The 12,453-nt window shown below is 38.2% G+C and overlaps 1 protein-coding gene across 5 annotated transcripts in view; it reads right to left on the bottom strand.

Moving 5' to 3' along the window:
• LOC119790205 (testis-expressed protein 2-like) overlaps positions 1 to 12,118 on the bottom strand; it is a 51,882-nt gene extending 39,764 nt beyond the window's left edge. For 4 of the 5 annotated variants that reach the window (XM_038295641.1, XM_038295644.1, XM_038295645.1 and 1 more), the window contains exons 1-2: positions 12,013 to 12,118; positions 10,705 to 10,796 (exon numbers count right to left, since the gene is read on the bottom strand). The gene's annotated coding sequence lies outside the window, so the exon portion shown is untranslated. The remainder of the gene's footprint in view (positions 1 to 10,704; positions 10,797 to 12,012) is intronic. The other variant, XM_038295642.1, reaches the window with a different exon arrangement.
• Between the last annotated feature and the right edge of the window lie 335 nt (positions 12,119 to 12,453).

Below are 12,453 nucleotides of genomic sequence, written 5' to 3'. Positions count from 1 at the left end.
TGGACTGTTCTCCCCGCTGACCTCTGGGAAGAGGCTTTGCAGCATTCAATGAAGGACCAGCAGATTCTGCAACAGCTTTTTCCCCACTGTCATCAGACTGTTGAAACTCTAATCATGTCACAAATCGAAACTCTGCATCATGGCGAATTTTCAAATCTCTTTAAATAGAATTCAACGTTCTACTGCATTTTGCACCATATTTATCTATTTATTTATTTTTGCACTGCTCCGAACCTTCCACATCAGTGCCTTTTGCACCATGTCTCTACTATGTGGTTTAGGTTTTGATCACTTATGCCCTTTATAAATGGTAATATCAATTTCACTGCTATAAGCTGCACATTCACTGTTAAAAAAGCTGTATATATCAGAATTTCGTTCTGTATACACTCTGTGTATACAAAATGACAAAGTTTGTCTAAGTCAAAGAGTACGTTCTAAGACCATTTGAGGAGACAACATTAAACTTAAACTTCACAATATTTACTGATTTAGTGCAAAATTAAAATGTGCATAGCTATGTGTGAAGTACCGCTGACTGTGGTGGCGTTTTTTTTGGCTTATTTGGTAAAAGTTTCATTTAATTTGCGTTTATCTGATTGTGTTAATCATAATTTCCTCACTTAATGAAAAAAGTTATCATTTATAATTATCTAGAGACTATTAATAACATGTGAAATGCAGCTCCAGATGAGTCGAGTATTAACTTCCACTTACAGCTGGATATGTTAAGCTGAACTGAGATTGAACAATTTGGCAAAGTCCAACTTTGTGTTTGTTAATCAAATAAAGGCCAATTAAATGCATTAAATATAATGGTTGTGTAATATGAGAACCTGTAGAGCCTCCAATATGAAAAGACACTGAATAAAGCATTTAAAGGATGCTTTAATCTTTCCATCCATTGATTTAAAGCCATTGATTAATTTAATCGAAGCAAACTGCAATTAAACCTAATCAGTTACACGTTGTCCAAAATGGGAATGGTTCTCCAGAAGAAAATCATCTGCCAAATAACTCCCATTTGGTCAAACCCTGGAGAGCAGAGACCCAACTTCCTGCCTCTATTCCACAAAGACTCTTTGTTTCCCTAAATAGTTCCCAAGCCTTGTTTAATGTCAACATGCTGCATTCATCAGTCTCTCACAATTCAAACAATTAAAGAAAACTACAGCAGTTTACAACATCGTGCAATGGTACAATAAATTCAAGGTTGTTGCTCCTCTAGGATTTTTCTTCCAGTCTCTGGTTACATTCACCACACCTGCAAAGCGCTGCTATAATCTCCTTGAAGTAATCACAATTTGTGCCACTCTCAGTTACACAACAGTAAGCACATAAGGGCCTCAACTGGGACGCCATTCAGTAATAAGCAGCAGTTTCAAAAGTGAAAACAATACAAGCAAAAATAAAGAAATACAGACTGGACAGCTGCATTTTAAAATAATAAAAAAAACCATTTTAAATTTGTTAATGCCAAAAAAAACAAAGGAAAATACCAAATAACAATGTGGATATTTTTGAAGTTTGTGTTGAATACAGTGCAAAGTACTGGCTGAGAAATAAAGTTGGCATAGAGTATTTAAAGAAAAAGACTGTATTGTTGTTAAGAGCTTCTCATCGGGGCGTTACGCATGCAACATTCCTCGGGGCTCACATTAAAACTGCAATATAAAGGTGATGTTCAGTTTTCTTCCTGTCTATCAGTATCTCCGCTGTCCCTGCCTGCACTCTTTTACGTGCCAGAATCCACCAAGATTTATTAATAGAAACACTATATTTACACATGTCCTCACCTCCTACCTTGCTGCTGTCTCTTTCTGCTGGTAACAAGGGATCATTACTGTGAATGAAAAGCTAGAGCTGCTGCTCACCAATGGGGAGGAGGGCAGCAGCTAAAACAGGCTGCAAGCAAACAGTGCATCACAATTTCCAAAAGATTAAGAAAATACACAGCACATCTGTTATTGGTTCAGCCCTTGACATCAGCGCTGTCCCAGGTCACTATAGGGTAAACAAAAGGTCGTGTCAAAATAGATACACTGACTACTGAGTGTGAAGTAACATTAGAAAACTATTCAGTCAACTTACCATCTACAATTTGACTTGCAAAAGTATTTATACCCTTTAAACTTCAAACAAATTAGACAATATTGAGGCGGAAGAAAAAGATTTATCCTATAGCCCTAAATAAAACCTGTGCATCTAGATGTTTTTAGCAGTCACCTGATAAGGAAACAGTCCAATAATTCAACATATTAACTATGATTATTACATCATTATAGGGCTGCAGCTAATGATTATTTAGCAAATCGGTGGATCTGTTGATTAATAATCAGATAGTCAAAGGTTCCTTAAAGAAGATGTTCTTACAAAATTAAACAAGGCAAAACTAAAACTTTTACATTTGAGGAGTTCTGGATAGAGCATATTGATGGACAAAAACATTTTCATCTTGAATGCCAAATGTTTATATTATATTATATATATATATATATATATATATATATATATATATATATTTCTTGCAATTTTGATTGCAATTGCTGCTCTAAGGGCCGGATCTATCAAAGGTTTGCGTGTATAAAAATGTGAGCTATTTCACTGCGCACGCTAAAAAAATTTACAAACTGATCTATCAACAGCGTGCTAAAAGGATTTGGTCTTTAAAACGTGCTAAATAGCGCCTCTTATCCATTTAGTACTTTTTCTGCAATGAATATGCAACATGGGGCGTTTACACGCAAAAGTGCGTCTTGTGGGAGGAGAACATGTAAATATATTAATTTAGCACTCGCAAAGTGATTTATCAAACCTGAAAGCAATTTTGCTAACGGTATCTGACTCTGTATTTAACATGTTTCAAAAGAAGGTGCAAATGGTCTGTATGCGTAATTGCGCACACATGGCAGCGGTTATTGTCGCAAGAAGGAGACATCGAAATGAAGCAAGGAGACGCAGAGAACGCATTTTTTCACTCCGTGTGAATATTTTTGGAATGAACGAGGAAACGATCATCAAAACACATCGTTTATCCAGCATTGCAATTCTGGAGCTGTTGGGGGAACTCCGAATGGATTTGGAGCTAGCCACAAGGAGGACCCACGGAATACCAGATATCACAAAACTCCCTGCAACATTGCACTTTTTTGCATCTGGGTCATTCCAGCGTACGGTTGCAGCGAGAGCTGGGATCTCCCAATCTCGTTTTTCAGAAGTGCTGTCCGACGTTCTAAATGCTATGTCGCCCTGACGCCCTAAAGGAGAGAACCCCGACCTCCTCCTTGCGCCTGTGGAGCAGCATGCCAATGCTGCGGGGATGCGTAGGCACAGTAATCTCCTCCACAGTCACTTCTTGTGAGCCATTTGGTATGTGCATTTTTCTACAGGCCAATACAAAACACCTGTTTTTTGTTTTGTTTTTTACTGCAGTGAAGTAGAAATTCAGCCACATACCACCTTAGGGAATAAAGGTTGCCAAAGTAATATATATATATATATATATATATATATATATATATATTTTATTTTATTATTTTTTTATTTTTTATTATTTATTTATTTTTAATTGGAGGGGGTGGCGGTGTCACTGTAAGATTAAAATTTCTTAATGCACTAGTTTCCTCAAACGAAAGTGCGCAGACAAAAAGCAGCTATGATTGATCCTTGGTATGCCTTTCCGGCTGTCTGTGTGGTCGTCCTTCTCGATTCAGTGCAGGGCAACGCCATTTTTTTAACAACCGAGGACTAATAACAACAATGGATAACCACGACGAAAGGTTGATCGAGGAGGTTCGGAAGTAAAACCACTTGTACGATGCCTCAGACATGTTTTGGAAAATTAACACTCCCGCCGGCGCCGCCAAAGAAGTTCTTGTGACCATCTGCCAAAGTTTTCATGAGTTCTCGAATAGGCTCATCCTATTCCCTAGAAATTCCAGACCGACATTGCAGAACCATACCAGCAAAACTGGTTCGCGACCAAACGCATGCGACATTTGATGTGTGTGGTTGCAGAAGTATAATTCGCCCTTTAGAGTCTCTATATAAATCAGTTAACGATAAATCGTTTACTAAATTAGTTGATTATTTCAATAATCAATTAATCATGATTAATGTGATTAATTGTTTCACCACTACGTTATTACATCAAGCCTTATCAAGATGATGTTATTGCAAACAATTAATTTTTAATCTTGATTAATCTATTATTGAAATAATCATCAACTAATTTAGTAAGAGTAGAGACTGTAAAGCATGAATTTAGCCAACAGAGCACCACAAAAAAAAAATCAAGATACTTAACATAAATAGAGTACTTATAAGTGGAAAAGTTTTAGTTTTACCCGGTTTAATTCTGTAAAAAATCTTCTACAAGAAACGTTTTGGAAAAATAATCTATAGTTTAATCGATTAGCAAAATAATTGTTAGTTGCAGTCCTAGTTGTTTGAAAAAGATAGTGAACAAAACTCATTACAAACACCAAGGAAAACAGCAGACAGGTCAGGCATAAAGTTGTGTATAACTATAAAACAGGATTAGGTTATAAGAAAATATAATAGAAAATGAACATCTTTAAGTTGTTCAATTCTTTACCTAATAATGACCAAGTGTGCTTTGTCTCCAGACTGGGATAGTTCAGCAGTATTTAACGTAGCAAAGAGAGCAATGGAGGAGTTGGCATATCCAAGCACATTATCAATTTGGCCTTTAGAAAAACATTATGGTGAGACCTAAGGACTGCGACACCAATAAAGACAACTGCTTACTGTTTATGGCAAAGAGAGTAAATAAGTGGAAGGAGGCAACAACAACCTAAACACACCAGTTATAACATCATACTGTGGCAGGCACAAGGAGGAAGTGAATGGAATGAAGCATTGCACTGGGAGAAAACTAGCTCAAAAAGTCATGGCCAACACAGCAAACATGAGGAATATGTGTTTTTCAAGAAAACAAACCAAAATAAACACCTGTTTTGAGAAATTACCACGGCACAGCAACCTCAACTCACCATCCCCACAGCTAAGCTCAGTGGTGGCAGCATTAAGCTGTTCTTCAGCACGGCTGTAGAGGCTGGGCAGCATGGATGGGAAATCAAATGAGTCCAGAGAGAAACAAAGTCAGAAGCCGATGAAGACTGAAGTTCATCTTCTAGCAGGACAACAACTTACAACATGAGACAAAATATGTTCTTCAAACAAAGCAAGGTTGCTCCTCTTAGGACGTGTGAAAATGATAGAGGCTAGGGCTGAAGCATCGAGATTCTGAAATAATTGTCAACCATTTTAGTAATTGATTAATCATCAACTGGAGTGTAGAGAGTCTTAAACATGGCTTTAACTGACAGAGCAACCCACTTAGAGCAATAATTAAACCAAGATTATGAAAAAATATGTAAACCTTTTTGCATTTAAGATAAAAATATTTTTCATCTGTCAATATGCTCCATCCAGAACTCAAGTGAAAGTGAACTTCATACATTTGTGAAAATCCTAACAGGGAGTATCAGTATTTTAGGAAGCTGCTTTAGCAGCACCTGTGTACAAACAGAACAATAAAGACAAACGCCACAATTATTGACAGAATAAGTCTTTTCAAGGAATACAAACACACCTCTGTGTGCATTAAAGCAAAGACTGCAGGTCTAACAAACCTCGGGAAGTTTCTCTGATACTAAGGCAGACTGCATTCATGTGATAAGTGGTAGGCCTTACGGGCTGGAATTATTGGGAGGTTTTTCAGTGATTTCGAAACGCTTCTCAGTCAATATACACAACTTAGGGTTTTCCCATACTGCTGTATATCTAGGAACACTTAATGGGCCAATCGAGCCTGCTAAACACATGGACAGTGTGTAAAATAATAACAAAAAGCTCTTAGAAGAAAAACACTCTAATGATAAGCATAATCCATAAAGTCGCATGCTGTTAGAAGTGGGAATTTGTTGCATTCAGTCAAAATGAGCAAAAGGTCAGAAGGCTGAAAACCATATAAAGGGTAAGTAGCCAGAAGACCAACAGAGTTAGCACATGACAAGAAAATAATGTTCCAGTTTTGTAAATTTAGATCAAGGGTGAAAAACAGATTAAAGAGAGAAAAACATTCTCAGCTAAAAAAAAAACAAAACAAGAAACCATCTTCTCCTCAAGTGGATTAAACAGAAGATCTTGTGCAGTAACCCTAATAATGCATACACGAAACTATTCGTTTGTTATTAAATTAAATCAGTTATCAGTTAGTAGAAAAATTGGCCAAAATTTGGCTGTGATGTTCTGAACAGTCATTAGCTACTTTTAAGATGTGTAGAATTTCTCCGATCCGATCTAAATCTGGGTTGATCAGGAGTTCCAAATCTCTGTTATCATGGACACTAAATAAAAGAATACAATCATGATGTTTGTATACATGTATCAAGCGTTTGATCAGTTTAAATAATCTGAACATGTGCATAACTGTTAAGTTTTCTGGAAATGCTTTAATAGAAGACGAAGTTGCCTGTTTTGTAAACAAACTGTTTTTGCTCGCTCATCCTCAACTTTAGCTACTCTTTGCTCCTGCGTCTTACAATTCTTTTTCTGTGGTTCTTCATTCTTAGACGACATTTATTGTCATTTTGTATACACACAGTGTATACAAAATGAAATTTCCTTTTGTACAGCTTTTAGAACATTTCCATTCCATAAAGTGCAGCAGGGATCAAATGTAAACAGTGTGGGAGAAAAAAACATGGTGCAAAAAACGCACTGATATGGAAGTTCAGAGCATTAAATATGTATGGTGCAAATATGCAGAATTTTGGTTTGGTGTAATCAGTGTGATGTGGTGTCAGTGGCATGATTAAAGAGTTTTCTCAGCAGTTCAGCTGTCAGATGGAAGTGGAGAGAAACAGTTTCAGAATCTGCTGGACCTGCATCAAATGCTGCTAAGCCTCTTCCCAGAGGGCAGCAGGGAAACGTCTATAGTGGGGGTGTGATTGGTCATTGAGGATGTGATGGGCTCAGGACATGAAGCGCTGGGATGAAATGTCTTTTATGGAGGGAAGATGAGCCCCAATGATCCGTACTGCTGTTCTCACCGCTCTTTTCACTTTCTTCCAGCCTGCACACCACACAGTGAGACAGCTGGTCAGAATGCGCTCTATGGTGCTTTTGTAGAAGGTGGTGAGGATGGGTGGGGGCTAGGGGTGGAATGGTTCACAAAATCCACGGTTCGGTTCGATTCACGGTTTCTGGTCACGGTTTTCGGTTCGGTTCGATTCGGTATATGTTGATTGTTACACCGAAATCCCATAAAAATTTATGGAATTAATGAAAAAATCCCCCAAAAAATAATAGATTGTAATAATTTTAAATGATCCGCGAAAACCCTGGATCATTTCCGTATGTTTTGCTGCTTTGAATTTAATCATCTCGCGCATGCGCTCTACCATCTCCAAGGGACTCGGAGCGGAGCGGACGGGAGCCACAGTGGGGGCTGTAGGCTTTGCTTTGAGCAGCCGGTCTGGAGCGCAGCGGGGGTTGCGGGTTAGCATGACATGTTGGTCATGTTGCTGTTAGCATAAACAAAACATGTTGCACAATGCTCGCACACTGTTGCACTTTTATCCTCAACTTTCTTTGCGCCGTCATTGTAGGTCACTCTAAATGCAAAGTGGTCCCATACAGCAGACCTATAAAGTGCTGCTGGCGCGTCTTCCAACTCCTGTTCTTTCCCACTCGCCATACCCACACAATTCTCCACAACAACTGATTTTTTCCCCTGCTACACCCGGCTAAGCTGCTTCGCTTCTTCTTTTTCTTGTTTACTACTGGTGGTTGGCTTTGGTCACAGTAGCGCCACCTTCTGCTCTGGAGTGTAATCGCCTCCCCTATGAGAAAAAGGAGCAGCGCATGAACCGAACGAAACACAAGCGAACCGAACCGAGACAGTCGAACCGAACGATTCTGACGGTTTCCATAAATCGCGCATGTGCGTCCCATCCCTAGTGGGGGCCACTAGGGATGGGACGCACATGCGCGTTCACAACGCTACGGAAGCCGGCAGACCAAACCAGCGCATTCAGCTCGGCAAAGAACTCATGCTCTTCCTCAACACTGAAGTCCTCAGACATTTTTCTTTCGTTGTTTCTTTCTTTGCACAGGTAAACAGCACATCTCTTCTTCTACGCTTGCATTATTGGCAGAGCAGACGCTGAATGCGCACTTTCATCTGGTTTGGTCTGCCGGCTTCCGTAGCGTCGTGAACGCGCATGTGCGCGCTTTCAGGAAATCCTATACACTACTGTTTATGCTCTAAAAACATTCTAAATGACTTCGTTTCGAGTAAATTCTGGATGCTACCCACTCAGGACACTTGGAATACATTGGACGAGCAGTATGGAGGAATATTGACACGTTTTTTGTGGACTTTTATGGACCTTTCTGTCTCGGTCACCATAGACCTCCATTATTTGAATGTCAGCAGACAGCAAGAAGCCTCCCAGATCTCCAGATGCATTTGAGATATCAAAAAAGTACTCCAGGGTGTTGTTCAGCATGGGGATGAGTAGAAAATGAAGGCTAATCATGTTTTGGGTGTACTATTCCTTTAATGCATCATCCATAAACTGATGTGCAGTTTTGCAGCATTTTAATTTTGGACTTCAAGAGCACAATTATAGTGGAGTTTATTAAAGATGGCCTCCGATCATCTTTGAAATATGGTAGATGGCTCGTAGTGGAGGATAGGTTGCACAGCTGATTTATGGAGGAAGGACAGAGCTGGCCAAGTGAGAAGGCAGCTTGATTTGCTGCTCACAGCAGAAATATTACCATTCACTTAACATCTCTGCGACAACAAAAAGACAATTTTATTTTTTTTTTCTACATATGAACTGGCAATAGGTTAGTTTAGAAAGTTATAAAAAGCTGACCTGTCAATAAGAGCACTAGTTCTGCTGCAACACGGACAACAATGAGCCCCATTTTGTGAATTAAAGCTGAAATCTGAACCATACTCTAGTTAAAAAATTATTTTATAAAATCAAGGCTTGCCTAGACTCCTGGCACTGAACTGTCTCAAGAGTCCTTTCTGTTTTTAAGATTTAGGGATTCAAAATTTACAGGATCTGGCAACAAATCTGTTTCCTAATTCAGGTCATTTTTTATTTTTGAAACAAAATCAGAGGCAGGAAATGAAGATCCTCCTACAAATGGTTTCGATAGGCTGTAGACAGAGCTGATATGACAAGTCAGAGTGGGATATCTCTCTTCACTGGACCTGCTGCTCCTCTGAATGTCATTTACACAGGATAAAATCCTCTCCGCTTCTCTTTGGACACCATTATCTGCCTTTTAACTTTAATTCCCTCCCTTCATAAAAGAGGAGCTTGCCTAACTGACTGTATATTTTTCATTTATGCAGCTTCTGACATAACAATAACAAGTGTATGGATTTTATCTTTCTTTATTGTAATTAGGCCCTGTGTGAGATAAAACTGCTACTATGCCAAGAAGTAATTCATTTGTCCAATATGTATGGTTTAATAAAGGCAAAGCATGGAACTCTAGCCTTTTCTATTAGTTCCCTTCATGACCTGTTCCAGTAAAACCCGTATCGCCTTATCATCATCATCATCACCGTGTGACCGATATGTCTAAAAAGTCAAGGATTTACTGTGTAATGAAAGAGCTGCGCCTGACCTCCCACTTACTCTCAGTGTTGTTAGCATAACTTTTTGAGCTGTGGCAAATAGTGATAAAGTGGAGAGTTTGGAAAACAAACACCAAAAAATTCAGAGGGAAAATGGTCATCTAATAAGTTAAACCTAATGAAAGCCATATTTATTTTTTGCTTTTTTTTTGTTTATTTAACAAATTCTGGTGCATAGCCTTAGGATATAAACTCTGTTTTATATTCACAGGCAAAAAAGGAATTAGTGCTTATTAAGAAATTTGAAGCTTTTTTTATACCTCAGACACAATAAATCCAAAAGGTAATATTTTTTGGTGTCAGCAGTTAAAATGTTAACATCCAGACCTGTCAACTAGTAAACACCAGTTTTTTTATGTGACAGGCAAAGAAAAAGTAGAAGCTATTAATACAATAGAGGGGAACTATTGGGCCTCTTGGTTGCTTTTCTAGTATATTCCCTGCTTAAAAGGTCTTTTAGATTAGTTGGACAACCATATCCTTACAGTTGTTTCATTTAATTAATGGCATCATAGTATAAGGGGATAAATAAACATGCAGGCTATCCTCAGATTTTCCCGTTATAAACTATTCATGATCTTTTTAGAATAGCACAACATAACACTGCTCTATCGTAATAAAATAAAGTAACAATACATCACATTAAGTTTGTGTGTTCCATATAAAATGTAGAAAACTCAAAGAGTGAAAAAAAAGATCAAATAAATAATAAAATCATTAAAAGCATATTAACCCTTGAAATTTTCAGACTGCTTCTATATTCTAATGAAAAACAACTCTGTTACTTGATCCCATATATGGCATAAGACTTGATTTCATTATTGGCAGAATTAACATCCAAGTTTTAACGTAACCCCTCTACATACTCACTATTCAGAGTTGTGTTCCTCCTTCCCATTATCTCTCCCCTTATCTTTTCTCTCTCTACATAGACTTTGCCCCCTCTCAGGTCATTTGCAGCACAGGAAACCGATCAATAATGAGTTCAAATGTACTGGCTAAGTGCTTACCTTGGATACTGCAGGCCATTCAATCCAGCCTGGGACTTTCATCTGCTTACAGAAGAGTCAAGTTTCTTATGTCCGCAGAGCTCATAGGGCTTCTGAGAAACACATTTTGAAATAAAAAAAAAGTATATCATAATAAAAACTGCAAGATAAAACTAAAATCTCCCTTAGTCACGCATTCATTTAGTTGAACTTTTGGAAAACATTGCCTGCGTTGATGCAATTGCAATTCAGCGATAGGTTGCCCTTTTTCCTTTATTTCGATATTTACTGCTATTCAAACTCCAGTTTGTTAATACAACACATCTGCAACTTGTTAAGATGTGCTGTCTTTATCCTTGTCTGCCTGACTGTGTGTTTCCTGGATGGGGACGCTTTTTTACAGTTGCTTTTGTATCTCTGCTTCCATCTCCTTGAACCCCAGTCGGTCTCGGCAGATGGCTGCTCACACTGAACCTGGTTCTAATGGAGGTTTCTTCCTGTTAAACGGGAGTTTTTCCTCCCACTGTCGCTACAAGCATGCTTAGTGTAGCATCTGAGTCAATGAGTCGATGCAATCAACTGGTTTTCCTTAGATAGAAAACTTTTAATCAATTTGACTGTATGATCTGGTGAACTGTAAAGTGTCTTGAGATGACATTTGTCGTGAATTGGCACCATATAAATAAACTGAATTGAATTTTAATTCCTTGGAGATGAAATCCCCTTAAAAAGTTGTGTTTATACAAATATTCAAAAGAAAAAACAGGTTGATATACAGCATTTCTGTGGGAATCTTAAAAAAAAATCCCTGGTATCCAATAGACATAGTTGAAGCACTGTATATTAAAATAACTTTAGGTAAATAAAAAAATAAAAAAGAATAATCAATGTTGCTTCAAATACTTTGAATATAGATAGATTCAAAGACTGGAGGTAGTTTCTTGCTCTTTCATTTCCAGCATTGTGGACCACCAAGAATCCATATGGCAAATAAAAAGCTTTTTTCCCCGTGGTTAAAACAGAGAGGATCAACTGGACTAATACCTTTTGTACTTTAAACATACTTTTTCCGGCTTTGAGAAAAGCAACTCGTCAAACTAGCTGGTGTTAAGGAGCAGCTGTGAAATCAAGCCCAAAACAAAATGAAAAGTCATACAACTTTTAGCCATTATTAGATTAAACCTGACTACAACTAAGCCTATAAAGCACTGATGTAAATTTTAAAAATGTCGATTTAGCTCCCATGCTGGTTTTTAAAGCGCTCATCTGGCCGATACAAACTCACAAATTCTCCCACGCTTTAAAAAGGAACGTAAAGGCAACACTCACCGATAAAGCTCTTCATTGTGGCCTGGATGTTTCCGAACAAAATCCCAAACGAACTGCCAGATTCGGATGCTAAAATGTTTAGAAATGCTTCTCAGCTCCACGTATTGTTCACGCCTCGTTTTGTCGCTGTGCCTGTTGACAAGCCTGTGACGGGATTCAGTTCCTTGAAGAAGTAAACGTTGGAGTTTTTTCCAAGACCAAAGCAATCGAGCTAGAGTTGGTCCCATCGTGTATGCTGCTGTGTGAGGACTGAGCGATCGATTTTTCGATAAAGCGACTAAATGGTCTTGAAGCCGCTGATGCAGATGTGAGTTGTAAACAGTAAAATGCAAATAAGTCAAGTCTACTGTTACCCTATGCTGGTGAAAGAAATATTACAGCTTTTTTTTTTGATGAATTTAGGGTACAGGTTCATCTTTGTGACTTAGTCTATAGCAAATT

This window comes from Cyprinodon tularosa, unplaced genomic scaffold, assembly GCF_016077235.1.
Source record: "Cyprinodon tularosa strain WSP-4 unplaced genomic scaffold, ASM1607723v1 ctg358, whole genome shotgun sequence".
In the NCBI taxonomy this organism is placed as follows: Eukaryota; Metazoa; Chordata; class Actinopteri; order Cyprinodontiformes; family Cyprinodontidae; genus Cyprinodon; species Cyprinodon tularosa.
Note: the sequence above shows the minus strand (reverse complement) of the source record. Positions and strands in the feature narration are given on the sequence as shown.